The sequence below is a fragment of the Amphiprion ocellaris genome, chromosome 3 (assembly GCF_022539595.1).
Source record: "Amphiprion ocellaris isolate individual 3 ecotype Okinawa chromosome 3, ASM2253959v1, whole genome shotgun sequence".
Classification (NCBI taxonomy): domain Eukaryota; kingdom Metazoa; phylum Chordata; class Actinopteri; family Pomacentridae; genus Amphiprion; species Amphiprion ocellaris.
The window spans coordinates 2,444,475-2,459,181 of NC_072768.1; the positions used below are offsets into that span (position 1 = coordinate 2,444,475).

The 14,707-nt window shown below is 40.6% G+C and overlaps 1 protein-coding gene across 36 annotated transcripts in view; it reads right to left on the reverse strand.

Annotated features, from left to right (window-relative positions):
• mical3a (microtubule associated monooxygenase, calponin and LIM domain containing 3a) overlaps positions 1-14,707 on the reverse strand; it is a 93,280-nt gene that overhangs the window by 62,755 nt on the left and 15,818 nt on the right. For 35 of the 36 annotated variants that reach the window (XM_055008923.1, XM_055008879.1, XM_055008904.1 and 32 more), the window contains exon 2: positions 8,351-8,687. The gene's annotated coding sequence lies outside the window, so the exon portion shown is untranslated. Of the gene's footprint in view, positions 1-4,769; positions 4,930-8,350; positions 8,688-14,707 lie in introns of those variants that run through there. The other variant, XM_055008869.1, reaches the window with a different exon arrangement.

Genomic DNA, 14,707 nt, shown 5'->3' on the forward strand with positions numbered 1-14,707 from the left:
ACAATCTCCACCTTTAAGGAGACTGACAGATAGCAAATTCCATATACAAGTCAATTAATCTGCAATAAACGATAGATGTTCACTGGAACTTGGACATAAAAGATTGAACACATGGCTGATATCACGTACAGGATGCAAGTCATCCAGGAGCTACACCTGTTATGTAAACTCATAAACTCCTAAATTACACCAACACTGCTTCACAGCCATGTTTGATATTGCTACACTTGAAACACCAGCACTGGGTATTCTGCACACCTGTGTTTGCAATATATTATGATTCCATCATCCATCTCTCACAAGTGGAAAAGCAAGATTGCAGCTCTGCTACAGTGTTCAAGGGTCAGTGGACTGGCAGCATGTCAACATCTCGCTGGTGTGGCCTCCGGAATGCATTTGGCATACTAACCTACTTGGGACCTCTAAGGCAGAAAAAAATAGCCAAGAAGTAATTCTTTAATCCTGTGGGAAATCACCAGCCATATTATAAGTCATACAAACTGCTTTAACTAAAGGCTTTGCTATTAGTCCTCCAGATGAGCTCTTTATAACCGTATTGGCAGCGAGACAAAAGAATGGTGGCAGATATAGGAAGAAGTAGGATGGGAATTAGATCTTCATATACATTTACCTCTAAAAGCAATAACACAATAACCTTATTAGCATCGTAATGTCTTCCACCAGGCTGTTTGGCTTCATAATGTCTGTCTGACTCAACACTCAGGAACACAGTAATCATCATGACCTCATTCACTAAAGGACACAGTTGAAAGGCTAACATGATAAATGCGCCTTCCAGTACATTTATTTCCTTACAGTAAGTGCCTCAAACGGTTACCAACAAACCATTAGCCTCTAGTTACAGACATCTCTCATTTGAAGGCCTCGCTGCAGACTACATCTGCTATTATATGCATGTCAGTTTGACATCAGCTGGAGCCACCAAGGCTCAGATGAGTCAACCACAGCAGCAGCAGAACCTCTGGGCAGAAATCTGACAGTTGGGATACATCCAGATGCTCATGACACAGCAGGAGCTGCCTGCAGAGGACTTCCTTCCTTCTGTCTTTTCATGTAGCGCAGTTTTTAAATCCACAGGGTTATGGGGGGTCAGAGCTAGACAGGAATTCACTTCTCCCTCTGAGAGACTGACAGCAGAGTGGATCAGCCTCACCTTTTCCATGTACACATTCACACTATTATCTACAGAGGCAGAGGAAGGGTTTAATATGCTGACCAAGTGTCATAAATCCAACAAAAATTCAGATTTTTTAGGTTAATGCTGTGTAGTTACAGTTTATTTAGGATGGTGCGCCAAATGGAAAAGGCATTTTAAGGGTATTTTGCCATCGTAACATGACTTCACTTGAAACAGGATGGGTGTTAGAATACACTCAAATAATCCTGGATCTTCATTATGAACTCTTGAACTGCTCAAACACCGACACAAAAGCATAATTTAATGTTCAGCAGCATATTTAGTTTTCATTTTATAGTGGAAGAGACCCTCCTCAACCAAAACAGAAAGCATGTTAGTTAAAATATAAATATAAATAAACTAAACTTAAAATCAGCAGGACTGATTATATTTTCTATTTATCACTTATTTTTTTAACTAATTCCAAGCAAAAGGTTTTTGAAAATCAGCTACTTTGGCTCTAATGCAGCCGTCTCTCTCTATCTGTATGAGTAAAAGACGGTCAACAAACACGTATCTTTAATTAAATATATGTGAAACAAAAGGTGTGTGTAATTTTGACACCAAGATTTTCATTTTTACTGCAAATATATTTGTACCGGCCTTCTTGATTGCCAATAATCTGTAACCGACCTTTTAAAAAATGCAGCTGTCAAGCCCTAATTTGTATGAAATATTAGGCTTAGTAATCCTCAGGTAAATTTATCAGTGCATAAGTGTTATTGCAGTAAAAGCACAGATTAAAGAATTAGTTGCTTCAGTTTCAGGGTCCTCTTGTATGACTGTCCAGCGCATGCTCTGCTGCGATGACACAGCCTGTCACACCGTTGATATGTGGATTTTCTTTTATGTACCTGACAGTGCCTGTGACAACGAATATCCCCTTGGGGACAATAAAGGTCTATCTATCTATCTATCTATCTATCTATCTATCTATCTATCTATCTATCTATCTATCTATCTATCTATTGATAGTGAAGAACACAGAGAGTGAAGAAATTGTAGAAGATTTCACTCATTTAGGAAAGGAAGGAAGATTACAAAAAATGCAAAACATCCGACTGACGCACAGCTGCTCTTACATCTAAGTTTAAGACACAAGCTGCAGAGGATGATGCACTCTGGACCGTACTTATACAAGTACAATAAGCCAAACTGCTGTCATCTCCACTTCTTTCTTGTGCTGAGTCAGCCACCAAGCAAACATCCTCCCTCCTTCTCTGCACCGCATCCTCATCTCAGGAGAGAGAAACTGCGAGTTATGAGAGCACAAAGACCCTAACAGACATCCCAATTAACATCTGTCCAGCCTGCAGCAGCAGCAGCAGCAGCAGCCTGGGACCTGAGAGAAGACGCCGGAGCTGGAAGACGGTAAAATGCAAGAACCAACAAAAGGTCAATATTGCAGATCAATAGAACAAATGCTCCGTCACTCAGCTGGGACTGGATAAGAGTCTTAGTCCTGAGGAGACGTTTGTCAGGTCGGGGCCTTCTTGCTTCATTTAACCACAGGCTGTCTGCTGCTGTTAAATGGACGTATGGACCAATCTGGGTCAGATGGAGTAATAGGGTATTGTAGCTAATGTTGAGGTCAGTAAATCAACAAAGACCAAAAAACAGACAAAAAAAACCCACTAGGGACAGACTGATCATCGGCCTGGCTGATTATCGAGGCTGATATTTGCCATTTTTCCCATTATCAGTGTCTGTATTTTTATTTGCCGATTATTTTAACAGATTAAATGATCTACTTCAGGTCTGATGCAGCCTCCTCTCTCTGTCTGTTGTCACTCTGTGGTCTCAGAAATGTCAAGCAGAAAAAAACTGAACAAGAAACACAAGTTGCTGCCACAAAATAAGAAATTAGCTACTCTCACAGTGGGTAAGGTGAAGCTAAACGGCTAGCGACTAAGTTCGAAGGCAGATTAACCTGAAACAGAGTCTGGAAGGCAATAATTATTAATGCTGTAAGATCTGGACCTTAGTGGGCAATAAAAGTGATATAACAGTGAAAGATTAAGAAAATAGCGAACAGCAGATGAAACTGCAGGATACAAACTAAATAATCTTAGTCAATAGCGCCCTAATTTAACCACTCCTGTTTTTACTTTACATAGTCAACCTTATTAATGAAGAAGCCTAGGTATGAATGACAGGTTCTCTGCTATCGACTCTAAATATTGAGTATCTGTCTTAATCACCAATAATCAGCATCTGCCCTAAAAAAAAAAAAAAAAAAAACATGTTGGTAGATCTCTAAAAAGCATAAGATTAGAAATGGAGTGACTTCCAAACCACTGCAAAAGAATGAAAAACCTCTGGGCATAAACCAGGTGTTGGGCTGTGGACAGGTAAAGGTGCATCACAACAACATCATCACAGATGCCCTGGTGTTGAACATGATTCATTTTCTGACTTACAGACATTACAACTTTACAGTCTGCATTTATGAACATGTCTCCTGCTCTCTGTTCACATAAAGATTGCTTTGGGTTTTTGAATGACAGAATGCAAAGGGATGATTACTTTGGAATAACAGCAATTTTTAATATATTTCTTTATAAAAGTTCATGTTTAGTTTTGCATTTTGTTAAAACTATTAACAGAAACATTAATATACAAGTTAAACTGAAGGAAAACATCTTTAGTTTGTTATGTGTCCTTCAACACAGCACCATCTTACTAGCTCTCAGTCAACACATTTTATTTTTCCTAATTTGCTTCCTAGATTTGAGTATTTGAGTGACTTCCAAACCGCTGCAAAAGAAAGAAAAACCTCTGGGCACAAACCAGGTGTTGTGCTGTGGACAGGTAAAGGTGCATCACAACAACAGTGTCCTTGTGTTGGACATAATTCAATTTCTGACTTACAAAAGAGTATATAAATGAAAAGTTGCAATAATAAAAGATCAATCCTGTCTCTCCTTTACACTTAATCAAATAGAAAACTCAGAAATAAAAAGACAGTCATAGTCTGCATTGCCTTCAACAGTGAAACCTGTTAGAATGCATTCATGCAGAGCAAAATATTGCATTTTAGTGGTTTTTAACACAACATTGGAACTATTTATGTAGTCCTATGAACTTGTGAAAGTTAAATACGTAGTAAAAGACTTGTGTGTACAGTTACAGAGGTGTAGTGTACTATACTTCCATACCAACGGTCCATTCTCTGCTGTGACTCAAATCAACAAGAGATTTCCTTCCATATAAATAACACATATTATCGAGCGTCAATGAATTGCACAAATAAATCAATCCCCATTAGGTGTATGGGTGAATTGTAAGACGTGAGGACACTGCAGTGTAACTGTCTGCCACCATCCACTGCATTCCACAGGCTGTCCCATTAAAAAAACGCAGCGATGCACCAGCAGAGCAATGTGATTAAAAATAAATAAATAAAAAATACCACACTGACTGCAAAACCCGCCCAGATAAATTGCTCTTATTAAACCCACCGGAGCATGACATTCCCAAACGTGCAAAGGTGCAGTCAGTCCGCGGGATCCCACGGTAACGATACAAAAAAATGCACCGTGTTTGTCAAGCGATCGGGGACAAGTCTCACCTCTAAATCCCGCGTGTTTATAATCCACTCGTGTGCGGCGGGACTGAGTCCATGTCTGCGTGTAAAAGGTAGATTTCAGGGGGTAAAAAAATCCAAAGTCTACGTGTGTTACTGAGCGTGTGCTGCTCGTTCAGGCCGGAGCTGGAGCCACAGCAGAGGGAGAAGGCGCAACTTGAAACTGACAGAGAGGGATCGGTCGAGACCATATCAGCGACAAGGAGGGGAGAAGAGAGGCGGGCGGAAAATAACAACGCGACACGAAAAGACAACAAGCCGTTTGTGTAACTGCACTTCGACAATATGACACATTATAAGGCGGGTGTGTTGAACAGAAACGGAGTTGTGCTAGCATGTAGCTACACTTCTTTGCTAATGTCGGGTAAGCGACCCCCGCTGCTTCTTGGAGTGAGCCTGCGTGTTTTAACTCGGTTTAATCCAATTGGTCTCTTCTAACGTGACGCAGCAGCCCTGTTGCCTTCACATGGTGTCAGAAATATCAAAACCGGTTTACACAACGGGGAGAGACGTGCTGCATTTTGCTTTATATGACAAAAGAAATGTGGATTTTTAAAAATGTTTAGTTATTTTAAAGCTTTCTGAGATACCTTGAGCATGATTTTACATCTTAAATAAATGCTTATTTGGTTTAGCAAGAGACGTTTAGAAGCTGATTGTCAAAAACTGAGGGTCCTAAAGGAGGCTTGATGAAGAATGGACGATATCAGCCATGTTTATTTCAATAAGGTCAAATTCTATGAAAACTTTATCTTAGACTCATCTATCATTTCAATTCCTTCATATTAGGCTGAAATTATCTTCACTTCTTCAGTTAACACTCAATAATGTGCAATTGATATAATAGCTAATTATCTGTGTAATACTACTATTTATTATACCCTATACTTACATTTTTATTTTTCTCAGAAAAAAGCACATTTTGCTTTTCATGCTCACACTTTTTCCAGTTCCAGTTTTTATTCTTAGGACTTCTCCTTGTGCTTAACAATGTATTTTTTAATTTTTATTTTTTTTTACAGCTTAAATTTCTGAGACTTGGAACAGGAGCAACACAGTGACACACAAAATGACAAAAACTAGACACGAAACAACAAGAATGGAACACAAAACACCAAAAAAGAGACACGAAACAACAAGAACGAGACACAAAGACAAAAACAAAATACAAAATGACAAAGATGAGATACAAAACAACAAAAACAAAACAAAACAACAAAAATGAGACACAAAACGACAAAAACAAAACACAAAATGATAAAAACAAGACACAAAGCAACAAAAACGAGACACAAAATGACAAAAGATGCAAAACGACAAAAATGAGACACAAAATGACAAAAACGAGATGCAAAACCACAAAAACGAGACGCAAAATGACAAAAACAAGAAGCAGTTTCCCACAGGAGATCAATAAAGTATTTCTGATTCTGATTTTGAAATTAAGTTTGTATAGTTGCTAGTTTGTTCAGCTGAGTTATCCGAGTAATTCAGTGAGCATTTGTGTATTTGTGGCACCCAGCAGATGTACATGACCTCTAACAGTAGTTTCAGCAGCACAGAGGGGATGACTCTTTTAACCAACAAGCATGACGTACAGTAATGGAACTCCTGAGTCTCAGTGCTTCTGATCTGTCTGCCTGCTGTACGGAATCTTGAAAATATAATCCCCACTTAACTCCAAAGTCCAGTTGTTTGTTTTCTAACTAAGTCTGTACAGGGATTGTGCGGTGGTTTTAGAAGGGCTGAAGTTTGCCTCAGTGGAAAACCATAAGATTACAACTTGGGAAAATTATAACTTGCAAACAATTGCTCTCAAATGGCAAAAGATCATGGGGGAAACGACCTAGTGAGCGTGTGGCTGCTTCTCACAGACAGAAATATGGATTGCTGATATTCTGCTTTAGTTCTGTGTCAATCACAACACAGTCCAAGGTCTTTCCTATAAAGGTCTATAAAAATATACTGTATCTGTCAGTGAGCCGGAATCAAATAATAGCAATAGGAAATGATTGAGTAATGATTATTCAAAGAGTCTTGTCAAAAGAAAGCTTAACAACTTACACACCTTTTGCAAACCCAAACTGGATCACAGCTACCCAAACATGATACCTTCAGATAAAGTTCATCCTTTTGATTAACATAAAATGCTTTCATTTATATTCTCTACAGAGTCCAGTCCAGTCTCAGACCATTTTGGAAGGAGGAACCTCTTCTCCCACTATCAGCTCTGCACAGAGTCGGTCTCTCCCTCTTAAACATCCAACAAGGCGACACCTTCCTCCCGTCACCGGACAGATAGGCCTGTGTGGCTGGTTTTTAGTGTAAACAAAGACACACAGCTCTTATAATCCCTCACAAAGATCCTGTGTAAACTTCAACTTGAATACAGACACGTGGCATGATCAGTGCTACAACATTATTCCTGTTCATTCAGCAGACTTTTAAAAAATCTGCAAAACCTTTGTTCCACCTATATAGCTGTTAAAAAAGTAAGGAGGAAGAGATACAGAGAAATGTAATGGACTTATGAGAAAGAGAAGAGCTGCAGGGATGGATTCAGGCACAATATAATACCAGATACTACCCAGATTATGATGGATGGGTTACATATAATTGGATCTGCAATGTTTGCCTCAAATAAGTACTGTGCTGTCTGTTCATAGGCAGTTTCTGCCTTTGGTAGACAATGAAATAATTGGTGTGCATCTCCAGACATGCTTATTATCTTTGAAGGTACAGGGAAGAAAAAACTTTTCAACTTCTTCATGCAGCAGATTGTGAACTGGGATCCTTCGCACCTCATTCAAAGCAAGGACTTCCTACTTTAGTGGATAAGAAAATGTGTCACAAAATGCACAACGAAAAAGCATTTCTGCAGTAAACTTATGATCCAGAATATGACTGTAGTTGTTTGTTGTGTAATTGAAAGCAGGGACATTGCATCATATCTCTCAGATATGAGGTAAAACCTGCACTAATTTAAAACAGCAGCACTTTGGCTGTGAACGGGCTCGCAGGCAGGAACGCTCGCTGTTTCTACCTCCACAAGGACATTCCACATATGAGGTCTCCAATCAGAACAAGCTGCCCTAGTTGGATTTGCGATAATTTGCTAATTAAACAAACCCCAAGGGGAATGTAGGGTGACAACCAGGTCTGCTGGTGTTAAGATGAGAGAGAGAGAATGAATGGAATGAATGAGATTAGGAGTCAGAAGCAGGATGACTTGCTGCTGGATCATAATGCATCAGAGAGAGTTTCACCACGTTATAAAACTGCCTCTGATTGCGCTGAGCAGCCTGGTTCCCACCACGCCTTTGTTCACTATTAAGGGTTTGTCATTAATGGATCAGTGGAGGCTGAGTGAAGCGGACAGACAAAGGCTTGTCTACCTAAGGTGAGGCAGGCTGCATGCATTCTCAACATCACAAAGGGATTACACATGATGTCACCCCAGAAATCTTCAAAGGCATCTGCCATGATCACACATTCACACATCATCGGACACAGATGACAATGAGATCTGCTTCGATTGGCAGGATAATGACAGTGAAAGTACTTACTGTACTGATGGAAAGACAGCTGAAGATCCGAGAGGTACTCCTGTGGTTGCTCTCTTTCTGTTTCTCCCCTTCTCTTTCTGCCTCTCCTCCCGCCTTCTTCCCCCCACTCACTCTCTCTCTCTCTTCTCACCACGGCAAGATGCTGCCTGGACCAGTGCTCGTTGTCATGGTAACCGAGACTGGGGGGATTCTCATGTGACCGGATCTCCTCGTGTGCTGATTGGCCGGACGCGTTGATGTTAGGAGGAGGGAGATGGGATGGTAGAGGAGGGGAGGGGGGCGCCTGATGTCATACGCCCACCACTTCACAGATTGGAGGAATCCTCAGCCGGGCCGCCTGCGAACACACACAGACAACAACGGGCGTCTCTTTTTAAGGTGGGGTCCATCCTGAAGCACTCCACAGTCAGGAGGATTCTACTTGACTGACTGCCTTAGCAGCACACTGACTGACTGAGAGGGGCCTCTTGCTTGCTGATGTGAGATGTCAATCTCAGCTTTGGCTCAGATCTCCCCTTCTTTTTGTCCCCTTTGCTCTCATCTGCAACGCTCCTGCTAAAATCCTCTCCAAACTGCCAAGGGGCCAGTATGCAGAAATAACACTACTGTTACAAGACATACTAGAGCGGCCATATGTGGCAGCTTGACCCGCCGGCCCAACCACACTTCAGGGGCTGCAGGGGCCTATTTATAGCGCTGCAGAACCAAGACAGACACATAACTGCTGCCATTCACTCTTACATGCAGTAATATTCACCGTGAAAGCAAAAGCAAACATTCAAACTGCAGAACAATTGAATTTTCGGTCACTAAAACACACAACACAGAGACAGTCTGCTGCTCCTGCTGGCGCTGATAACAAGTAAATGACCTAAGTGTGTTTCCTTAATCAAGAGATTACATTAAAGCTGCACATATGTGGAGTTTAAGCAGTGATAAACTTACAAAAACAGCTGAGTAGCATGAGCCAAAGTGTCATAACTGCGTCATGATGAAGTGTTCTCCTGTCACACATTTTACACGCTTTGCAGACATGAATGTGGAGGAAAAACTTGGCTCAAGAGCAGCGGCGTTTAGCTGCTGAGTGACAGAGAGAACACAAGAGAGGAAAAAAAAGGTGTTCTGTGCTCATTGAGGCAATGAAAGATTTCAGGAACTTAGCTTTGGTGTCTTACATCCCATCTGAGGGAAAGTAGGTCTCTCTCAATTCCACGCTCGTTCACAATGATGACATGAGTAATCACAGTCCAGGCCTGCTGTCCAGACCGTTGTGTAACAGTCTGGGACCCGTCCAGCTCTGCCAGAGATGAGAAATGTTCTTGTTCTGGGAGAATCATGTTGGTTTTTCTGAGCTGATGTCATGTGTTGCCTTTGGAAGATATTGAGCCACTCAAAAATGTGTCTCACTAATCCTGAGTCCTTAAAGTCGGAGGGGATCCTGATTGCGACCGTAGAGAGGTGAGGTTGTGTGTACAATAGCAGTGACACATCTTCTGCTATCCAGAGTCTGAATAGATTTCTGAAATCTCTTGAATATATTTTGAATAAAATAAGATAAAATATGTACGATCAAAATGAAAACAGCACCAAAATGTTCAAAATTCCATTTAAAAAGAACTACAAATAGGCTCTACTACATATTTTCACAGGGAATATGATGGTTTTGTTGTTTCTAATGTGTTTTCCAGACTGCTATTTGTTTTTAATTATTATTATCGTACCCCCTGCTACAGACTGTCTGAATCCATCAGACATGTAGCCCAAACATGCTCCTAACACACCCAGGACTATGCATTATTCAGCTCTCTTTCTAAGGCTATAACTGAGCAGTGAACTCTATCAATAAAATATGGACCTCTGTCTCCTAAGCCATCTATTTCAAGGTGTTTGTCACTCTAATCAAAAATCACTTTATTTAATAGAACTCAATAATGTGATTGTTTTTTTGTGGTAACTAGTTGCTTTGCCAAGAGTATATTTCCTTCAATCTGAAAAAAAAATCTGTTTTCCTGCTAGAAACACTGTTGGGCACTGAGCTGATTTATGACTCATTGTGATGAAAGAGCTGCAGAAGTTTGTAAATAGGCGGCATAAAATGATTAGATAAAGACATAATTAATCGTTATTTCTTCATTAAGTCCAGTGAGGACAGAAAACAGAACCATGCTCTCTGGTATGTGGGTGATGATGGAGAATTGTGTGTGTGCATGGAGGTCTTAGTGATAACAGGCTGTAGATTAAAGCAGGGAAGAACTGACAAACATGATATTTGATTACCTATGTTAATGAATGCCAGATAAAGAGAGCATCATGCATGTGTGCCCTCTCTCCTCCTATGTGAGCTCTGACAGGGTGGGGGAGATGATGAGAGCAGCGATGCTAATAGGTGATCTCATCATGTTCACGGCCTGCCATCAGGAACCTGTTACAGGCCACTGAGCACTGAGCTGCAGGAGGAGGAGGAGGAGGAGGAGGAGGAGGAGGAGGAGGAGGAGGAGGAGGAGGAGGAGGAGGAGAGGAGTGGCACTCAGATACTCCTCATGAAACTGATGTCACATGACGATGAGTATTTTTACGCACATTAACAGAGAAATCTAAATGCAAGAAAACATAATAGTTATTTAGTACAGTTTTTGTTGTTTTAAAGAATGAAGCAAACTCAAGAATAAAGTGTTTTGAGACACATTTTGATTAAAAAAAAATTGAGGTGGAATTTTGTGAAAACCGCCATGCACTTACTTTATTACTGCTGTTATAATTATTTAAATGCTTCCACTTCTTAATCACATGTATGAGCAAACATCATTTATATTCAGTGGCCTCAAACAGTTTTGATCCAGTTAAATTAGGTTATACAACAACAAGGCTATATCAAGAAATGTTAGATAAACTGGTATCTGCCCTACATTTAGCTCTTAACAAAACATCCCTACTGAAATGAATAAATCACATTTGTACTAACGTACCTCTGTAAATGCCACAAAAACGACGTTAGGACAAGTTCTTATCATTAAATTTCGTGGAACACGTCCATCATTAATGAGCTGAACCACAGCTGTGTGAATTTAAGAGAGAACTGACATTATAAATTCTCTGCAAATGGCCTTGGAGGTGGTTTCTTAAAAGCAAAAATGTCAAAGATAAGTGAAGTGGGTTCAGAGAAAAGGTCAAGCACTGCTTTTTTAGCTTCAAAAAGGTCACTCATTTGTGAGATTACAAAGAAATTCTGCAACTGGGTTTTTAAAAAAATTAAAAATAGAGGACCAAGCACAGAGAAAGAGCAGCAGCAGACTGATCTGCTTAAGATCGCTTCAGAAATCTATAAGAATCCCAGACACAACTCAGTTCACAAAGAGAATCAGTGAGTGATACAAAGAATAAGACTGCCAGGATCACATCTGCAAAAGACCGTGGCCAGAAAAATCGCAACTTTTGGAGATTTGTCTTATTTTCAGATGAGTCCAAGTTCAACACGCATGGATCTGTCTGATGCTCCTGTAGAAAAATCTGGGACAAACTTATATTTATTGATTGGATCACAAACTCTGAAGGACACAGGAATTTTGGATGCAAACTTAAAGAAATTGGCCAAAACAGAGGAGGATCTTTCAACAGGATATTAATCCAAATCACACAGGCAGCTACTGAAGGAATATTTTGCCCAGGAGAAAGTCTGGAATACTAAATATAGGGAATAAGGAAAGCTGAAGCAGCATGAGTAGCATTGGAGGTAAACAAAAAGCATGCAAAAATGTTTCTTTTGTTAAATTTGTCGCTGCAGTCGGCTCCAGCTGGACTCAGTATTGATCTTCCCAGGCGGTTACTGGCAGGCTACACTTGATACCGAGAGAAATTGTGATTAAACCTCTTGCTGCTTAGCCATTAGCGTAAAAGCAGCCATCAGAGAACGAGTGGATGATGAAAAGTGACCATACTGCAGAAAGTGAACACACTCAACCCAACGAACGCTCTGAGATGTACAAATACGACCCTGTTCCCTAGAAAACTGACCACTAACATAAAAAAGCAGATCACTGAGCCTTGTAGGATGTCCAGCTTTTATGTAGAAGGTGATTGTTTGAACCCACACATGAACACAATATGAACTCACGTAGTCCAAACAAGTGATATTGAAAAAGGTCTTCTAGGAATCACATCAGTATTTTTAGGTAACATGAATCCACTCGCTGCTGTAACTTGAACATTTAATTTCCTCCAGAGCCGTGAGCACTAACCCTGTGCAAACACTACATAAATCAGCCCCAGTCGGCTGCCCCTGAGCATGATGGGTAGAGGGAGAAATGAGGAGGAAGGAGTGTTTGTGTGTGAGATGTTAAGGGGTCCAACGGACGACAGTGAGCAAAAGTTACCTAAAACACACTGACCACCAGAGGCAAGAGGAGAGAGAAAAGGCAGACAATGAGAAGAGATTCCAGGAGGTCTGGCTGTGACTGTGGTCGGTCTAAATTTAACTGTATGTGTTTAGGAGACCTCAGACCGAGGCTGTGTGAAGACTGAAACAGAAGCAGTGGTCAGGGTGCGGCCAGGCTGGACACATTTCTCACACTGTTGACCGTTTGCTGTGCCCGTGAACTGCTAGCATGGGAGGTTGTAAATCCAGTCCTTCCTAGAAGTTAAAAGGGTCAGAGGTCATGGCTGTGACCTTCTGTCCACAACCCCGTCCTGATCCTTAGCAACACAGACGATCTTGGCCTAAGTACGGCTGTGAGTGTCATGACTCCGGGTGTTAAGAGGTTACTGCAGTGCATGTCTGGATAAACTGTGAGTGGTTCCCATGTTAAACAGTGAGGGTGTCCAAGTAAAATAAACCCATTGACATTCTTTTCTACATTTAGCCACTTTTTGTACACAGTGCAACAACTCTTACAGAACATATTTTGTGCATGTGTATGAAGACGGTTTTGTTTTATTTGAGGACGAGCTCTCTGATTCATCATCAACACAAAAATTCTCACTAAGATGATTAAAAATTACATTTAGACAAGATTTCCTCCTTGTGGCTCTGCAAAGCTGCAAGTTTAATATATGGTGCACTACATAGGGTGTTTGTCAGTTTGTAGTACTGTCCGAACATTAAGTTACACCCTATATAGCGCACTCAAAATATCCCACAATCCACCGTGAAAAGTTGTGCACAGCCGATGTCACTAACCAAGCGATATGTACCATCATGCACTGCAAGAAGAGATGCACGAGAGCATGAAAACTTGTCATAAATATGTAAGAAATTTCCCATTTAGGTTACATTGATGAATTTTACATGTTTCTTGCCACGTAATAAACAGTGAATTTGATGCAGCATAAATCACAGCTAGCGTAATTAACACTTCGAATAGTGTCCAAACTTGCTCCTTAAATAGTTCACTATGTAGTAACCCTAGATAAGGAGTGAGTGGAAGATTTCAGACACAGCCCATGTTTATCATTAATTAGCATAAAGAGATTATCAATCATCTTACAGTGAGGTATATCTCTGTGAAACCTCATGGTGGCACTAAAGCAAATTTCAGGCAATTATCACTAAAACTTTTAGGCCGCATATGTACAAACCACATTTCACAGCAGCCCATCCTCTGCCTCTTAATGCTACAGACTACAGTTCAAGCAGTGATTTAAACTGCAACATACCATTCATGAATCTGTCTCTAATACTCTCTATAATCCACGGACTCCACTTTCATCAGCTTAACAGGGACTTCTACTCTGGTTGTACAACAAATTTCATTTCATACATCTCTTTTGCTTTGAGCCGTTAGCAGAAATCTCAAAGACAGATATGGCTCCTGCACAAAAAAATCCCAAAACTTGATGCAACTAGATGAAAATTTAAAAAAATAATACTTGTCCTTACTATGAGTGCATTTTATCTCCAGGATAAACTTTTGCTTTTGTTGGAGGAAAATTTCCAAAAAGCTGCAGTGCTGTACCATTAGAGAAATGTTTGTTATTGCAGTCACTGCTTTCCTGAGGAGAATTATCCTTTCCTTTAGTTTAGCAGGTTACACAGGATGTACAGGCACTAATTCTCTAATTGAATCCCAGCCACACAGTAAACACAGTGAGGGCAGGGCAGCCTTGGGTGGTCTTAGTAGGAGTCTGTGTGCAAACAGGCAGCACATAGAATACTAAACTGTAGTTAAACTCCGTCTCAGTGAGTAACATAAAGAGCATTACATTTTCTATTTAATAAGCCGATGCAAAATCAACTTAAGGAACACGAACAAGCCCACGAGCATCTCTGTACTGAGCTTGATTTGTGACTTTGTCCAACAAGGACTCACCTTAACCAACCAATCCCTGACGGGCATCCTGCTCACATCGCTGCGTACACCCCTG